This window comes from Rattus rattus, chromosome 3 (assembly GCF_011064425.1).
Source record: "Rattus rattus isolate New Zealand chromosome 3, Rrattus_CSIRO_v1, whole genome shotgun sequence".
NCBI lineage: Eukaryota > Metazoa > Chordata > Mammalia > Rodentia > Muridae > Rattus > Rattus rattus.
In genome coordinates, this window is record NC_046156.1 from 5,007,600 (window position 1) to 5,025,545 (window position 17,946).

The 17,946-nt window shown below is 38.9% G+C and overlaps 1 long non-coding RNA gene across 5 annotated transcripts in view; it reads left to right on the top strand.

Moving 5' to 3' along the window:
* Positions 1-17,946, top strand: part of LOC116896134 — a 68,174-nt gene that overhangs the window by 6,715 nt on the left and 43,513 nt on the right. For 2 of the 5 annotated variants that reach the window (XR_004387312.1, XR_004387313.1), the window contains exon 2: positions 4,399-4,469. The exons of 2 other annotated variants lie outside the window; for them this stretch is intronic. This is a non-coding gene — a long non-coding RNA (uncharacterized LOC116896134). Of the gene's footprint in view, positions 1-4,398; positions 4,470-17,167; positions 17,260-17,946 lie in introns of those variants that run through there. One more of the 5 variants, XR_004387315.1, reaches the window with a different exon arrangement.

Genomic DNA, 17,946 nt, shown 5'->3' on the forward strand with positions numbered 1-17,946 from the left:
TAGTGCTGCTAAACAGAGGCAATCATGATAATTGATTTATTGTTTCATTACTGTAAAATATTTTACGTCTTTGTGCAGCCCAAAATTTATGTATTTCCTGCCAACGAAGGATTTTATCAGATATGTGGGTTTGTGAAATGTGGGTTTGTATATATTATAAAATAAAAAAATAAAAGTGTCAGAAAAGATTTTCAAGATGAAAATATTTACAATCCACCTACAATTTTAACTTTGGTAAGAAATAAACAACTTTATTCTGTTTATATTTGGTAGACTATGAACAACGTTTTCATTCACACACCCTATTTATAATGTGTAATATTTAGACATTGTTATTGGGCTCAACAAACACTGTCATTATGCTCATTGAAACAACTTCTTATTAGACACAGGTTCTAACTTTCGGTAGTATTTGCAGAGAAGCCATGATTTCTGGGTAAGACATATAAATCATGATTTTGAACAAAAAGTGATGTGCTTTTTTTGTTAACCATCACCATAAAGTCACACTCATTCTGGCCCGCTGGTTTTAATTGGATTTATGACTTATCACTGATTTTCATGATCTTAGATTTCCTGAGGGTAGTACAATTTGCTGCTATCCAGAGAGCAAACACTGACACCCTCACAATCTCTTGATGCTCTTCTGCCCAATCTCCCCAGAGAAAGCAGAGAACATCTCATTTTACCAAATGCTTTTCTGTTCCCACGTTATAAAAAGCAATCTTGGCTATCTCAAATGACTCACTTATTTGGAAAATTTGTACATAATTGTGTTAGTTTTCAGTGTGGCCTCATTTGGCTTTTAAAGGCTACAACTAAATTTTCAGATGAGTCTTTTCCACAAACGCTTGAACAGAGAGCTGGGGAGTGGGAAATGACCAAGGAGCACCATATTCACACCTAACACAATCAATACTTATGTTATTATGATTCAATATCTCCTATGTACTTACTCTGAAAAGATTTGACATAGGTGACCAGCAAATTCTCTCAATGAACTTAGGAGCTACAGAATCATTACCACCATCTAATTGTAGAAGCAATTAAAAGTATTAAAACCAGGTGCCGAAACATGAGGGTTTAAGGCAAAGCAGATACACATTTGTGGGGAAAAAAATCCCTGCAAAACCATAGCCTGCACTGACAGCTTATGAGGCAAACTCTGCAAATCCTAATATACTTAACTCATATTAAGTATGTGTTTACATATGGTAATCATAAGGGACAAATGCATAAATGCACATTTGCTAGTCACATTGGTGATATAAAATATCATAGAGCTAATTAAGAAACATTTGTTTGCTTTAATATCATTTTGTACACAACCACTTATTTCTTCCTGTTTAAAACAAACAGGAAATCATCACTATCTGAATTACCTATCAATAACAAACATATTTTAAAACATTGTTTGAAATTATTGGGGGTAGTTGTGTTGCAATTGAGTCATGTATACCAGGCTAACCCCAAAGTAGCTGTGTAAGTGAAGATGACCTTGAACTTACTTCCCCCTCCAAAGGAATGTTGAAAGCACAGGGTATACAAGAGATCAAAACCATGGATGTGTCTTGTAAACAGTCTAGAACCAGGCTTATCCCTAACACCAATCTCAAAATAGTTTATTGATAATATATTACACCCTAAGATTTTAAAATCACATTTATTTATTTATTTATTTATTTATTTATTCATTCTTTCATTTACTTATTTGTTTGTTTTAATTTGTGCATGTGCACGTGTGGACTTCAGAGAACTACTTTACAGAGTCAGCTTTCTCCTTCCACCACGTGGGTATTGGAAAATCAAACACACATCATCAAATGTGGTGGCAGGTGCCTTTAGCCACTGAGCTGTCTATGTAAGTGGTCCATATCCTAAGTTTTCTACTTTAGGAAGAAAACAATAAATCTTTGCATGTAATTTTTAAACATTTTACATCCCTTTGGCAAGGAAGAAATTTAAAATTCAGCATCTAACTAGACATCCATATCTTTGTACTCATAATCCACATGTAGCTAATACTTCAGAGCAATCTTTTCAACACACAAAATTGTTCTGCCACATGTATATCCAGCCCCACATTATACTGGGAGGAATGATCCAAACCCTCAACATATCTCAGAATTTGGGATTCAAATTCTGTCACCCATATAGCTCCTCAATCATGGCTAAAGAATTAATTTTTAACATGAGTGTAACAAACTTTAAGAAGTAAAGAAATGTAGGTGTTCATAGTTTGGAGGCTGACAGTCAAAGAGATAGATCTTACAGACTGAATTTCTCCTGTGTCTTCCTTCATTTTCTGGAAGATAGCTGCCCTCCACAACCTATCATAGGGACAGTACACATTGCTTAAGGATTCGTAATGGTTTGGAGCCCTTTTGTGACTCTGTGGAAAAATACAGACATTGGGATGAGGCTTCAATGTAGGGATTTCAGGAGGACAACTTTCTGGTCATAATAATCTTCATTTCTTAAGACCTATGTTGTCATGTGCACGGGTACCACCTTCCACACAACAAACACACACAGCAGAGGGGCTAGAAATACTCACTGAAATCATGAATGTAATCACGTCTCATATATATCATTTAGAAAAATTTAGAATTTGAGAAGACACAGCTCTTATTTCTCTCTCTCTCTCTCTCTCTCTCTCTCACACACACACACACACACTCACACACACACACACACACACACACACACACACGTTTTCTTACCATCACTCTTCATATTTCACTCTTCTACTTCCCATCTTTTCATCCCAGTTCCTCATTCCTAACTTAAAAGTCTACATTCTCTTTCCATCTTTTTGGTTTTTGTTTTGTTTGTTTTGTTTGTTTGTTTGTTTATCCACTCTATAATTTGATGAACATAACTGCCTTCATACATAGCTTCTCTTTTTTTTTTTCTTTCTGTATTTCAGAATGCTACTGTGCCATGCCTGTGCAGTGCATGATCCTCATGCGTTCATTGCTGAGGGAACTTAGATTGCAGGTGTACAGAAAAACGTGTAGGCAATGGCTCATTACACATATAGATCTGAATATACCATGGATGATTTCTCCTCTTATTGAAATGAAGTGACATGTTCTCTTCTCAGTCAACTTGGCTTGAGTTCTCTCTTACTGAATATTAGAATAGCTGCCCCCATCTTGCTTTAGGTTCCATTGTTTGGTACAGCATTTGTTATCCCTTCACTGTCTGTCATTGTATGCCTCAGACATGTTTCCTGAGGTGAGTTTCTTGTGGGCAGCATATTGTCGGGATATTAAAAAGTGCAATGCACCTGTGTGTGTGTGTGTGTGTGTGTATGTGTGTGTGTGTGTGTTTGCATGTGCATGTGTGTATGCACTATGCTGTTGCTTTGTTTGTTTTTGTATTAAGGGACTGGCAAAATGGCTCTGTGAGAGGATGTGCTGCTTTTACAGAATATTAGAGTTCAGTTCACAGAATCCATATTCAATAACTCATGAATTCCAGCAACTCCAGTATTTCCCTTGAAGGTTTATTGTGGTAAATCATAACACATGTGGCTGATTGTGACCTAGCTAGTGGTCAATGACCACCATGTATCATAATTATTAGTATGAGGAATATTCTAGTCAAATACATAGTGAAAAGTCTTGGAGGACACCTGGGATGGAACCGACCAGAGCTGTGTATTTACTGTGTACTGGGCACCACTATAGCTCTGTGGAGGTATGTCATTGAACTCTTGTATTTACTCCCTTGTCTTGCCATTAAAGGATGAAAATGTTAGTTACAAGTGATAGAAGAACCAGAGTCTCTGTCATAAACTGGTTAGTGCGCAAAAGATTGGTGGTTTCAGCCCACTCAGGAACACCTTAGTTTTTTGGGGGGGGCTGGAGAGATGGCTCAGTGGTTAAGAGCACTGACTGCTTTTTCAAAGGTCCTGAGTTCAATTCCTAGCAACAACATGGTAGCTCACAACCATCTGTAGTGGGATCAGAAGCCCTCTTCTGGTGTGTCTGAAGACAGCTACAGTGTACTCATATAAAATATAAATAAATCTTCAAAAAAGGTGACAGAAGAACGAACTCAAGATCCTGCAGAAAAAAAGCAGGGCTTCTGGTGTAGGACTCTGAGACTGCCTCACTGTGAAGGATATTTCCTATCTTTTCTGATGAGAGGGAGGCTGAGCAGCTTGGATTGATTCACATCTCTTGCTTGGTTCCTGCAAAATCTGACTACAGTATTGGGAATAAGTGAGAACAATGTTAGAAACCAAAGACAAGGAAATTACACGAGGTAAGAGTTATACACAGTCTAATTCTCCAAGTCCTGCTTGTTCTGTCAGTGAGTTAGTGTGTTTTAATAGCTTATGTTAAAAGCATGCATTATTTTTAATAGTACATTTCCTTTTCTCTCTAGGGAAAGCAAGAGCTATGGTGCATTCTGTAAGACTACAGCAGCGGCTTTCCAGGCACAGCCTAGTGGGCTGGGTAATGTACTATCTCAAAACCAGAGCAAGATCTACCCAGAGTTTTGATAGTAGCTCTACAGGATCAGAACAATACACTCTCACACAAAGCCCTTTTAAAACAATACATATTTTATGTCCCTTTATCTATAACTGAAGCTTTCCAAGTGCAGAATAAATCCTGATGACTTTGTTAATTATATATTGGGGGTATTGCAGAACTCAAGCACAGGAACAAAGCTAGGCCTCAGCCAGAGACACTCGATTAGAATATGGGACACAGTCAGCAGATACTCTGCTTGCTTTCTCTTCTGGTATTGATTTTGTCAAATGCCTTTCTCCACTTCTCCTGAGGTATGGTGGTCTAAAGGAACATAAATGTTTCTGTTGTATTTTGTAATTAATAAAGCTTTCAAAGCCACCCATTAAAATCCAGATACTAATTCTAAATAATCAAAGAGGATAAGCAACACTAGTTTACACTAATGTTCATTTGATCATCCCTATGAGATCAGGTAAAGTAAAAACATATGAGGGATGAGAGCTTCGGGCAGTGGGATTTTTCTCCTGTTGTAACAGACCCTCAGACCTTTAACATAGTTGACTCCTTGACAGATGTACCATTCATGCTATAAACTCCAACACATATATAGCATCACCTGCCAAAATTAAAACAAAGATCTAAACCATCAAAGACCATAGTTCTGAGAAAGTTTCTAAATTTACTAATTTTGCATTTAGCTTCTGTATTTCCATTTCCAGCTAATTGTTCTTAAAAATTGAAGTGGGTCAACTCAGAATATAGTTTTCATTCTTAAAACCTCACCCTGAGAAAGGCTCACAGCTACGAGATCCTGAACACACAAAGAATTTACTACCCTCCAGCCTGCTCTGACCTTCTATTGGGTTAAACTTGTGTCCAAGTAGTCTTCTCTAGTGGGTATCTCACACAATGAAAGGGGAATTGCCCAGGATGAAAGTTGTCTGCACCCTATGTCTGTACGTTGTGCTTTATGTACTATAATTTCAAGGAGATTACTAAGTACTTATATGTTCAGATCTAAAATCAATTTAAAACTTCAATTCTACACTTCAGTATCTATTACCAATACTATACCCCCCTATAATTTTGCTTCAATTTGCAAAGATGGGCTATGTTTCTATAAATAAAAGTGGGCAGACCATTTGCCCACTGGAATGTACCTGTGTCCACGGTTGTGTTGTCTCTGCACATGGGGCTCGGCAGTCAACAAAACTGCAATTCATTTAAAGAGGACCCCACCCTGTTTTTCTGTGGTGAGCACATGAACGCACGCTGTAAGCTTTGAGGGGGTTAGGTACCAGAGACGCTGAGTGAGATTGGTAGCAAGGCCTTCCAATGGAAGCAAGCAGTGGTACTTGCGTTATGCTCTCAGCTTCCTGACTGCCATTTGCAGTGCTGCCCTACAAAGACTGAAGACTTCAGTTTGGTTCAATCTGTTGAATTCTAATCAATCTATTTCCACCATAGTGCTTATACATGATTTCCCATACTACGGTTAGATAAGAAGGAACTGTTAAATATATATTTTTTTAGAAAACAAATTCCTTGAAATGTTTTTTCCCAAATCAATACATTTTTTTTATTTTATGCAATTATTCTAGACCTTTTAAGTCAAAAATCCTGTTACCAAAAAGTAAACTACTTTTCCTAGTCAAACCTAAAATGGCTGGGAGCTGGATATGACTCACTCGTTAAGAGCACTGGTTGATCTTCCAGAAGACCCAGGTTCAATTCCTGGCACCCAGATGGCAGTTCACGACTGTTTGTAATTCCAGTTCTAAGGGACCTGACATCCTCCCACAGGCATAAATGCAGCTTAAATACCAATACACAAAAAATAAATGAATCTTAAAAAAATTACTTAAGAAAAGCCTGCTACATTTATCACAAGGGCAAGATTAATTTTAGGAGCATAATGTTCTGCTCTGCATAATATTAATTATATCCAATCATAAAATTCACATATATGTTTATATATATGTATATACATATAATTTACATAGATACATGAAAATTTAGTTTATATCATAAATAGATTCTAGATTTTTTATTTATATTTTTGGAATATATATATAATTCATATATATGTATGAAAATTTAACATAGATCCTAAGTAGGTAGGTGGTATATTTCTTATTTATTTTTGGTAATAAGGTAATGTAGATATTTAAGCATATACACAAAATTACTAGGATGCTGTAGACGTAACAACTTGTAACAGGCTTTAGATTGTAGAATAAAATTGTAATTTTTCCTTATCAGTCATACTAATAGTCTCTGAAAAGGTTTTTCCAGCTGTTAAATGACATATATTTAGAAAGAATGAAAAGTTTTAGCACATACCTGACAATAGATGAACATGGTGAACATTTCACACACGATATGTGTTGTTTCCTGTCACTAATGTAGTTAAGAATGATCATATTCAAAATGTAGTATTGGGGATGGTATTCACCAATAATTGGTGATAAGTTGACAACACAACCAATAATAAAGTAAGCAGAAAGAAATAACATATTTTAGAGAGCAGTAGTCCTCTGGCTAATGTATTCATTTCTACATACACCTCATTGCCTAGCTGTCATTTCAAGATTCAACTAATTATTTTACTAATGAACAGAACTAGAATCCGAAATAAGGATATCTATCTTTTATAAATTAGGAATCCTTGTAGTTTGAATAAACAGCAACAACAAGAAAGTTGTTTTAGAAACATCCCATTCATCCTAAAGATGTTTAGTGAAATTAGAGTCATAAAAACAAGACACTGAATTGATTTCTTGTAAGCATAAGCATTTTTAAACCCAGGAATAGAGTTCATAGTTTGACTTGCACATGAGAATAGGTCATTTTGAAATTCAACTTCTTATGTAGAAGAAAATATCTGCTTACTTTTATTGAAAGAAGAAAGTAAAGATTGTCCTAGGCATATAATAATTATTTTTCTGTAAAAGGACAGGACAGCATGAGTCAGAAATGACTGAATCATCGCAATATGTATTTTAGCAACTGACTCCTCTATGAAAGCAACAGTAAATTAACAGAGTTTCAGGGTCAGACAATTAAAGATTCTGTCAGTAATTGGTTGTGGCGATGTATTCATTGACTTGACTGTCCTGAAGGATACCAGGCATCTGGTAAAACGTGGATTCTGAGTGTGTTCCTCCAGTTGCTCGAGGAAAGGCTACCACCTCAGTCAGTGGGGTGAATGAAGAGAAGTAGCCTTGCCAGCTTAGGTGAGCACTAGCTCACCATGCAATTTGTGAAAATCCCCAAGGGGCAAGAAGGAGGATTGGGGAAGGATTTGCTCCTCTTCTGGTGTGTCTCATCTTCTGACTCAGGAACTCGTACCAGGGATCCCCCCGCCTCTGTTCTCCTTCCACCAGGCTTTCAAACCTTTGAGCTCAAAATGTGGGTCAAATCACTGACTTGTGGGGACTCAGAGCTTCAGACGTTGACTGCTTTCTGTTGCTGGTTTCTCTGGCTCACCGGCTTGCAGATAGTAACATGGACTTTTCAGACACTGAAAGAATGGTGCCAACTTTATAATAAATCCCTTCTTTATTGTATGCCTGTCTCTCACTTATCTATCATCAATCATCCTCAATCCTTGTCCACCCTATCGATCCTATTTCTTTGGAGAAATGTGATAACAGCCACACATAAGGAGAAAATATATACATCAAAATTCAAAACTGTTTATTAATTTTAGAATTATGGTTGACTCTTAGATATCATCTGTAACCCTAGTCCCTAGATGATGAATAACACAGAATTTAATTAAAATCTGACCCAAACAAGAAAGAGTCTAACAGATGTTCTCTACATTAAAAACAAGTTGGGAACTCAGCAGGGAAAGGACCTCCCAACCACCAAACTACCAGAGCTGTATCCCCTAGACCTGCATGGTTGAGGAGAGGACAAATTTCCATAAGACCTCTTGTGGCTTTCACACAGCCCTTGGGGTCTGCATTTGTACGTGCACGCACACACGCACGGACACACACACACTAGTTAATCCACTCATTCACTAATAAAGTTACAACAACAGAAACCATCAATGGATATGCCATGAAAGCAATATGGGCACAGAATAGCTGAGGGTCAAGGTTCAAGCTCAGTGCACAAGTATACCTAGCAATGTGCACATGGATGCAACATCCATATTGTCAAGATATAGACTTGGGGTATAATGCAGCATTGCCGTGATGCTGGTGTTAGACATGTTCTGGCCAGTAGGGTTGATCTCTCCCTGCTGAGTCTGTCCGAGCTGGTAGACTCTAGAAGAACTGGACCCCTCCCTATCAGTGATTAAACCTAGCCCCATGGGGAGACAGACTAGCTCAATCTGGTTATGGGGAACCATAGGCACAAGTAGATTTAAGGCAAATCCCAGGCTTATATTACTCCCTACTGAGACATTGACAAAAACATCTTGAGAAAATCAGACTTGTGACCCCTCTGGTATTTAAATAGAAGTGATCACAGCCCTTTAAGACTTGAGACACACACAAACTCCATGATAAGGACTGGTAGGCCTAATTCTCTCATGGAAGTGAGACACATCAGCTTCAAAACCCACCAACATCAGATGTCAGAAAGTGATTATATCATAAGCAATACTGGAAGACTGTTAGATGAAAAAAGTCAAACCCTTTTAAAAGAAAACAATGTACACTAAAACAAAAGAGGAATTACTCAGTTCAGAATTTTTTCAAGACAAGTAAGGGAATTTTAAAAAGTACCAACCAAAAGTTATTGAGTTGAAAGCTGCACTAAGCAAAATTCATGGGAAAAATAAGGAACTACTTACATGTTCACAGCACAGCACAAGAAATCAAGCCTGTGCCTCTATGGTGTGCAAGAAGGACTGAACAGCATGAATTGTAGAGAAATCCTCTCAAAGAGACAATCAGACCTCTCGACACAAATACACAGGTACTGGATGGATCTAAGTCACATTTAAGTTTACCCCGACATGTAACACTCAAACTCTCCTGGTAAGTAAGCGAAGCAGCTAAAATAAAATCAACAATACTCAAATCAATCTTAATACAAAGAAAGTAACTTGGTGCAAATGGATTCAGAATATAAATTTTGACTAACTCGGAATCCATTCATAAATTACTGTCATTAAACCGTGAACAGGTTAACTTCCATACATCCAACGCTTCATCTCTCAGGAATGTCTCAGGTTGATGCGTGTGGGGGTTTGAATGGGAAAGGCCTACATCGTCTCCAGCGCTTGAATACTTGATTCAAGTTGGATGTGCTGTGTGGGGTGATTTAAGTGTTGAGGCTTTAAAGGAAGAAGTCACTGGTGCCTGGGTTGTGAGGGTGAAAATCCTCACCTACTTGTGGCTCACTCATTCTGCTTCCTCCTCACCATAAAGGATGTGAGCTCTCAGGTTCCTCCTCTTACTACCATGGGCCTCCGGCTGCAAAGCTGTTCCCACCACTATGAACTCTAGGCTCTGGGGCTGTCAGTTAGCATACACTCTTCTCTAAGCTGCCATTCATTGTATATTAACAGAAAAGGAACTAAATCACGGGGTCCTTTAAGGAATGGGATGAGTAGAGAGTGACTGTTATGACTACTGTTGGGAAGCAGGAAGAAGGCCATGATGTCTCGGGAGTAGCCTGTGTTGAAAAAGAGGAGGGTGGGAGAGCAGCAAGCGGCTGGCTCTTCTCCCTCTTAAATTCCTCCTGCCATGAGCTAGAGATTTCTGACTGAAGACAACACCCACAAACACCCACACAGTATCCCACAACACACCCAAATGGATCCTCCAAAGACCAGGATAAATGATGTTTTGATAAATCAACCAGCTTCAGATATTTCACTTCATAACAAGACAAAACGAATGAAAAAGAAATCACGTTGAAGAGTTTGAAGACCTCTGCTGCTACATATGATTATATAACTGATTGGGAAAGAAAAAATGAAATTTTCATTTGGTTATGGTATGACAGTCAACATAGAAAATCTGAATAACGTCAACAAAAACACTGTAAAATTGCAGGCCAGAAAAATTAACTATTTTACCATTTCCTGGCAATGAATTATGTAGAAGTTCAAGATTCAATGCGATTTGAATTTGTACCTTCCAAAGGGAAATATGTAGGCTCGGTCTAACGAATCATGTAGACCAGCTATTGAGCAAAACCCTGAAACGTTATAACTATTTTAAAAAGAATGGGAAAATGTTGATCTTCACAAATGGAAAATTTTGATATGTCATATCTTCATGACTTAATCTACAGATATAGATGAACTGATTTGAAAGCAAGAAGCCTTGCCATACTCGTGTGGTACACAAAGGAAAAAGAATAAGGTTAGGAAGCTCAGCTGTTCAATATTTAGAGATATTTAGGAAATTTGAACATTAATATGCAAATTAGCAAACATGTGAAGGAATTTAAAGAATCAACTCCAAACGTATACTGAAAATTACCAGAAAATTTACACATAACTGAAAAAAAATGGTAAAATTACATTCTGGACCTCTTTCCTGTTTTACCTGTTTCCCCTGAATTTGGTGGAGTTTCTTTTCCCACCTTAGAATACACTTTGCTATGCATGAGGAACAAAAACTCACTGTCCCTGAGCACCATTGTACATACTGGTTTAATTCTCCTATGTGACCCCAGTTGGACCTATTCTCATCCCCTTGCCAAGGGCCAATTTAGACATGGAGAGAGACCTTGCAATTATGATTATAGAAACTGTATTAAATTTAGCTCTCATGTGTGTGTGTGGCTATCTGCATTTGAACGCCTTCCTGAGAAATTTCTCACTATAGAGAAAAGTCCCCCTGGCACACAGAAAATAGTAAAGACAGTTTATGATTCATTAGTAAATTCTTTCTACTTGACTTGTGTGGTGGTTTGCAGGGGTATGACTTCACAGGCTCATAGGCTTAAATGCTTGGTTCCCAGTTGGTGGAACTTTTTCAGAAGGATCAGAAGGTACGGCCTTGTTGGAGGTGATGTCAGTCATGAGCTGGAGGTTTCAAAAGCCCATGCCATTCCCAGTTAGCTCTTTCTGACTGATGCTTGTGAATTACCAAGTGATCTCTCAGATTCTGGTCCAACACCATGCCATGCTTCCCACCATGATGGTCATGAACTCTGACCCTCTGAATGTATGAGTTAAGAAGTCACTGAGTTCTCCTCAATCCTGAGGCATATTGGCTTGAGAATTTGTTGTATGTAGAACTTCAAGTATCTATGCTTCCCAGATATATCCTCCTAAGGTTGGATTACATCCAGTCTGTTTTGCCAGGCTAGTTTCTCATATACACTTCAATTCCTTGTCAGGGACAGGATTGGCTCAGCGGTTAAGAATGTATACTGCTTTTTCATAGGACCTGAATTTGTTTCCAAGACTCATCCTGGTAGGCTTAAAACTACCTGGAACTACAATAACTTTGGGATCCTTGTGGGCTCTTTGACTGTTCTGGGCTCTGTGGGTTAGCATACACGTTCATGTGTATACACACATATAGACAGATCTTTAAAATTCAACTTGGCATTTTTCAAATATATTTTTTGTGTCTAATAAGATACAATTCCTTTAAAAGAAGTCATAAGCCATAGAGTCAGGGGTTAGGGAAGCCATTTAAAATATTATTTACTATAACAATTAGGGTGTCCCCTGCACAGTAGATATTATAATGACTTCTACATACCCCTATTTAATTTAACACTTACAGTGGGGTCTGCAAGCAAGTACATTTGAACAATTATGAACATTTTAGTAGTAGATTTGAACCTCAGACCTATGAATCTTTGATATGATTGCCCGGCTAGTGACATAGAGAAAATACCAACCAATGCAGCAATTACCATGGCAATACCATTCCTGTTGACCTGCACTTCTGATAGGAGAGGCAGATTAATCTTGAAAACAGCAGCCCTTGTGAAGGATGTTTGCAAGTATAGAGATACTTAAAAATACTGATGTCTAGAATACTGTATCTTCACAGACCATGTTGAATAATTTGGCCAAGATGGAGGATGGGACAGTTTCCCTTTGTTTTTACACTGAGTATTAAGCACAGACACACATATTATTGTATTTTAAAGGGTTGCTCATTAAAAGAGAATGCGTCATATTTACATCTGCATAGAAATTTCAGATGAACAGTATAGCATATGGGGCCCAACCCTACAATGAAGAATGGGGTGGTTTAGCACTTCCTATATAGAATTTTGCCTGTCTTAGGATTTTTCCAATGACTATTACCTAATCCACTGATACTAATTTACCTCCACTCTCTATATGTGTTATTTTGATTATGACAAATGCAAATCAGAGTAGAGGTGAGCTCTTCCTGTTCCAGCCCTGACTTCTACAAACAAAGCATATCAATCACCAGTAATTACATTGTCAGTTCCTAATTTAGCTAGAAGTATTCCACTCTCACCCAGCAAATGCAAATATCAAAATAAATGAAGTTTTGGAAAACAGAACACAATGCAGATGACCTCTATTTCAGCTGTCAGTCTAGAGACAGGGTCATTGCTCTCTTGTTTGCTCTCAAAACCTATGAAACAGACTGTATTAGCTTCAAGAGCCACTGTGCCTCATACCGGCCATTTACATTGAACCTAGAAAGGTTATGTCCAGCCCTGCTTGCTCCCAATATGATGTTGATACTTGGAAGTGACCTGATGGTTGTTTTTGACCATGCCAGTGAACTCCCGTCTTCTACCACACAGGGTGAACCAGGTGAATGGAGTACACAATGCACAGACATACAGACACACAGCCAGGTAGGGTGCTTTTCTGACTAGTCAGACTATAGAATTACCTTTATTGGCTTAACCACATTCAGTACAGAGCTCTGAGATAGACTGATTACTGCACATGAAGCTCTGATCGCTTTTGCTCATGCTACATCAAATAACAAGAGTAGGAATTCTTCCTAAAACCTCTCTAAGAAGCTCTGGATAAAGTTTGAGGATGCTAGAGGTCTTTTCTCTAAGAGCACTTTCGAGGCACATAATTGTTTTGGGGATTATTTACCGAGAAAAGCAGGCAAGCAAATTAGCTTCATGTTTCTGCAGGAAGGGAATGGGTATGTTTCAATCCATTATCCACAGTAAACAGAATTGGAGATAAGAGAAATCTCCAAAATATGTAGATTTCTCTGTAAAAAAAAAAGGAATATGTGTTTTGGACGGTGTCTTTAATGACTCTGTATTATAACTGCCCTTGGGAAAATGGAAGGATTCAAGCCATGTGAGGTGCTATTTATTGCAAGCTTAAAAAGGGGGGCATTTGATAAGAGAAAAAATCATTAGTTCTAAAGAATCTTAACAAAATTAAGGGAAGGATTAAGAAATGGAAATATATTTAGAGGTATGGGGAAGCATGATATCTTGTCTCTGCTGGAATGACCTTTCCTTTCAATAAGAAGGAAATACTGGAGGATAATCCAGTAAGGTCATGGTAAGGAAAGGAAGCTGAACAAAGTCTAAACTTTAGAGAAACTGAGGCAGGGTTTGTTAGAGGCAGCACAGTGCAACATCGAGACCTTGATTAATCATGTATCACACAAAATATACCAATGTTACTGTGGAAGAGAAAAGAAGACCTGGGAAGTTGCTGCCTCCAGTTGGTTTCAGCTTGGGGGATTTAATTTTTCTCAAAATCCGTAAGATTTAACCATCAAGGCGAAGGCTCTTCCAGTTTTTGCAAATGTCACTCCAACTGACTTACCTGAAAAAAGGTAGCAGAGAAATAGAAGCTTGAGTCTTCCTAATCAAAGCATGAAATATTAATTTATAGATGTGCAGTGAAGAGCATATACCATAGTTACTGCATGACACTTTCTGAGACAAAAATTCATCTGGTAGACATATAAAAATAATGATGGGTGAAATCTGTGCTCGGCATAAAAATGTTAGTTGCTTTATAAATCTCTGTGAAGCTTAAGTGTATTTGAACTGCAATCAAGGAAGCAACATACGCTCAAAAATGAACCCAGAAATAAGGCCTTCCTCTCATGATTCTAAATCTGAGTCAGTTAATCCCTAGAAAAATGTCTGTCTGAGCCTTGAAAATTGCAACAATTAATGCCTTCCTAGTCATCAAAACTCAGTTTTGGATTCTACTCAGGACACTTGTTAAACATGAGTACACACACACACACACACACACACACACACACACACACAAATGAAATACTTAAAATATGTGTGTGTGTGTGTGTGTGTCTTTGTGAGCGCGTGTGCACATGCTCATGCGTGCATGTGGAGGGGGTATGTGTAGAGTCCAGAGGCAAATTTTAGCTGCCATACCTTGAAGTCTATCTTCCTTATTTTCTGAGACAGACTCTCTCACCTGGATGTGGAGTTTTGTGGCTCGGGCTAAGTTGATGGGCATCCCATGGTCTGTACCCCCATACCACTGAGATTTCAAGTACATACTTCAATGCACAGCTTTTACATGGATTCTGGGGGTCAAACTCAGGTATTTGTGCTTGTGAGGTAAGTACATTACTCTCTGAGCAATCTCAGCAATGCCATTAAAATATTTGTACTGCGTGTCCCTCAGACGATTTCGGTAGGACTGGCAGTATTCGTGGCATCTGGTGTTGCCTTGTCAGTAAAGGGTTGCAAAGACTTAACGGTCTGAGTTTTGGTGTCTGATTAATAAACAGTAACATGTATCAACCTCAGGAGGTAAAGAGTGAGGATCAGGCATGGGTATTTAAACAAAACCAACACAAACTCTTGAGTTCCTTTTCATTCTCCTTAAAATTTAACTTTCTCCCTTCTCTCTGTATGATTGGTAGTCTGGAGTCCAGTAGTGAGTGGAGCAGAGAGATACACAGGGTATAAAGGACAGAATGGTGTAACCTGACTAGCCACTGAGACTCAGTTTCCAATGGATGATCCGTAGGTGCACAAGGAGTATCTATCCTTTATCTAAATGTGTGTTGTGTGTTCATTTGTGGAGACTCCAGGCTTAACTGTTTGTGACTTTATCTTATTTTTAGACATATCATGTTTTGCTCAATGGACTGAAAGATAACTAGGTTATAATAGCCAACTATGGCTGATCTTTCTATATGTAATTATCTGTAGTCACTACGTGTTTGGCTCTGAGTGAGATAGCAAGCATAAAAGACTCAAAGACCAATATTGTCAATGTAAGTGTAAACCTCAGGTCCAGCTGCGACAGACAACATGTTAGTAGACAGTCAAGTGCAGACATAAATATAGACTGAAAGGCACAGTGTGGTTGGGATATGGATGGGGAGTCTGTACTGTACACTGTCAAGGTATCAGATAAGGAAGCATGGTCAGGAAATTCCAGCCTGAGAGTCGTTTTGTGGAAATCTGCCTACCCTCTGGCTGCTTAGTCATCCATCAGGAGGCAGATGCCCTGTTCACAGCAGACACTAGAGAAAAGAGCTTGAGGAGGGAAATGGTTGTATTGAGACCTGAGTGGCAGCCTCTACCAAGGCCAGAGTGATGGAGCCTTTGAGTGACGTCATATTGTATGCTCTTGGGAGTTCATTTCTCACCCATCAGCAATAGCAAATTCTCTCAGCTCACACATGGACTTCAGTTTCACTCTCTGGAAGCACAAATTCCTAAACCTACTGCTGCCTGCTCTGCTCTCCCCCTCATTCTTAACATAGTTTGGGCTCCTTGAGGACTTATACTGCAAGAAGCATGGGAGGCAGCATTCTAATATGGCCCATTAAGAGTCCTAGGCCCTGCTTGTCATTAAAACATCAATCCAGATGCTCCTATGAAGAGACCTAGCAAGGGTTGTTACAGCCGTTGCTCTGTATAGTTTCAGATTACCTCAGAGGGCTGTGCCCAGTCTATGAGCTCAGTCTTTATCAAGAGATAAGACTGTTGGCTGGTTGCAGAAATAAAGAGTTTTGGATCATAAAAGGTCTCAGAACTCCCCTGTTGTTTGAATATAGACTTGAAGGAAGACTGAAAAATTTAGGAGTTACCAACAGTCGACAGTCAACCAGGGAGCAGCCTTTGCTGAACAACCAAAGGGGAACATATTTTACCTACAATAACTGCAGCCAGGAAAAATAAAACAAAAAAACTGCACCACCACAATCACCAAAAGCTTTTTAGTAAGTTAGTTGTTCAGATCCTGGATTTCTATCTTGTAATGAAGAAACCAGAGAACAAATCCTAGTTTATGTCAGATTCCATTGAGCTGCACACAGGCATCACTGTTGAGGCTACACAAACAAGCTGATAGCCTGCAGCTTTCGCTTTGGAGCAACCTTGAACTTTATGACTTCTCTGGAGCATATTACTCTTGACTTTCAGTAGTAGGCTAAGGGAAAAGAAAAGAGAATCAAGAAGCTAAATGGATTATTATAAAATGGAACTAGGTCTATATGCCTCCAAATGACAGGGAAAGCAAGCTGCTACTTCGTTCTGCTGAGTAGTGTTTCTTTAGTTTTAAAATGAAAATTTCATTATTACCTCTCCAAATGAGAAGTTGCCATCACATTCACAGCTGCTGCAGGTGCTGTGAATTTGTCAAGAACTCTTGAAAGATTTTCACCCTTTTTTCCCTTTGTCTTTGCCCTATGCTACTAATAATAACAATTTTTTTTTGTTTTTGTTTTGTGTGTACTGTGGCACTTCTGACTTTTTTCTGTTTATTTTTGAGATAGGGTCTCAAGTAGCCCAAACTGTCCTTGTTAAAGTTGACTTTGAACCCAAACTTTGTCCACACTGCTGAGACCGGGGATTACAGTGGAATTGGATCTATGTAAGTGGTTCTCTTGGATCTTCCTCATGTTGTCAGGAAACAGAGTTCCTCCCTACTAACTCTAGGAAAAGAGGAGGAGGAAAGCACTAGTTGTGTTATCCTGGAACCCTTAGCCTGTAGATCCAGTGTCCAAATCTCCTCCATTGGAGACCCCATGCTTAGTCCAATGACTGGCTGTGAGCATCTGCCTCTGTATTTGTCAGACTCTAGCAGAGCCTGAGTTAGAGAAAGGACTGAAGGAGCTGAAGAGGTTTGCAATCCACAGGAAGAAGAACAAAATCCACCAACAAGACACCCCCCTTCCCAGAGCTGCCAGGGACTAAACCACCAACCAAGAGTATACATGGAGGGACCCATGGCTCCAGGTGCATATGTAGCAGAGGATGGCCTTGTTGAGCATCAATGGGAGGAGAGGCCCTTGATCTTGTGAATGCTCAATGTGATGCCCCGGTGTGGGGAATATCAGAGTGGGAATGCAGGAAGGAGTGGATGGGTGAGTGAGCTCCCTCATAGAAGCAGAGGAAGGGAGGATGGGATAGGGGTTTCTGGAGGGGAAACCAGGAAAGGGAATAACATTTGAAATGTAAGTAAAGAAAATATGCAATTTTTAAAAAAGAACAGAAAGCTGGAAGGATCAGAAGAAGCATCAACTACTGCAAGAGATGCACGGAACTCTCAGGGGACGCC